Genomic DNA, 1,406 nt, shown 5'->3' with positions numbered 1-1,406 from the left:
GGATGCAGTGTGAATCCAGCAATAGTGTTGAAGAAACCACATAAATATATAAGATAAACCATAGATATGTAAAATCCAGCACCCATATATTTTCCTATAGGGCTGCGTTCGGAAACTTCATCCGGGTGCACTCGGGTGAACTCACACCTTGGAGACATGTCTGAAGTTGGCTACTGGCAGTTCAGTTGTATATAGTCAAAGGCTGCGTTCAGCAGACTCAACAGTTTTGCAACCGTTTTATAATTGTTTGCTGAGATAAGACCATTCTTCTAGATCTAAAAGTATGATCCAATTAGCGCGAAGGAAACTTCCAACAGTTGCAAAACAACCGTTCTGCTGAACGCAGCCAAAGGCAGTAAACTTATCCATAAGGCGAGTTTCAACCGGTTGAAATTCGCCTTATTGCGAGATTATGGATAAAGGTTCTAACAGGATAAGGGCCATGGCACACAAAAAAACTTAAACAGTAAAACGTAAGCAGTAAGCGAATTGATCAATCACAGTAGAGTCCGTAAGACCATAACATAAGCAATAGCGAATCCAACATGTTGATTTCCTTAAGCCCATGGCACATACAAAAACGTAAGGCCGTAATACGTAAGCAGTAAAGAAATCGTAAGATTGGATTCGCTACTGGCCTTACGGTCTCTATTGTGATTGGCCAATTCGCTTACTGATTATGTCTTACGGCCTTACGTTTTTGTATGTGCCATGGGCTTTACTGTTTACGTCTTACTGCCTTAAGTTTTTTATGTGCCAGGGCCCTAATGCTGGATTCACACTGCATCCGATTTTCGTCGTACGACGCTTTGCATCCAATCAGATAACAGGATTCCGATAATACGAAGCAAAATTCATCGGTGTTAGCTCTTACGCCGTAGTCGACGTCGTGAATTAGTAAGTGGCTAAGAAATCGGCTAGCCAGAATTATACTCGTTCACAGTGACATTAAAAAGAGTAGGTCAGATGAATATTTGTAAACTGTAAAATATTATATAACAATTCAAATGCCAAATATATCAATTTTATATACTAGTAAGATAATGTAAGATAATGTTAGCAAGTTAGCATGTTAGCATGTTAGTAATGTTGTCATGATAATGTTAGCATGTTAGTAATGTTGCATTAGTAAGATAATGTTTAATAATTTCTTATGAATAATGTTTTTTTATTTCTTATTCGTAATCATTTAATCTTCTATATTACTATTTTACTTATTAATTTATTGATCAATGTATCTATTTATAATTATTTTACTTTTATTATGTATTTTTATTATTTTACGAGGCTTTTATAACAGTATTTTCATATTATATATTTACAAACGTTTTTATTTACATTTTTATCATACACATTTATCAATGTTGTCTTTGAAAATCGCGCTGCATTTTGGATAGATTGGCTGG

This window comes from Mycetomoellerius zeteki, unplaced genomic scaffold, assembly GCF_001594055.1.
Source record: "Mycetomoellerius zeteki isolate Tzet28-1 unplaced genomic scaffold, Tzet1.0 scaffold1128, whole genome shotgun sequence".
NCBI classification, from domain to species: Eukaryota; Metazoa; Arthropoda; class Insecta; order Hymenoptera; family Formicidae; genus Mycetomoellerius; species Mycetomoellerius zeteki.
The sequence above is the reverse complement of the archived record's forward strand: the minus strand, read 5'-3'. Positions refer to the sequence as shown.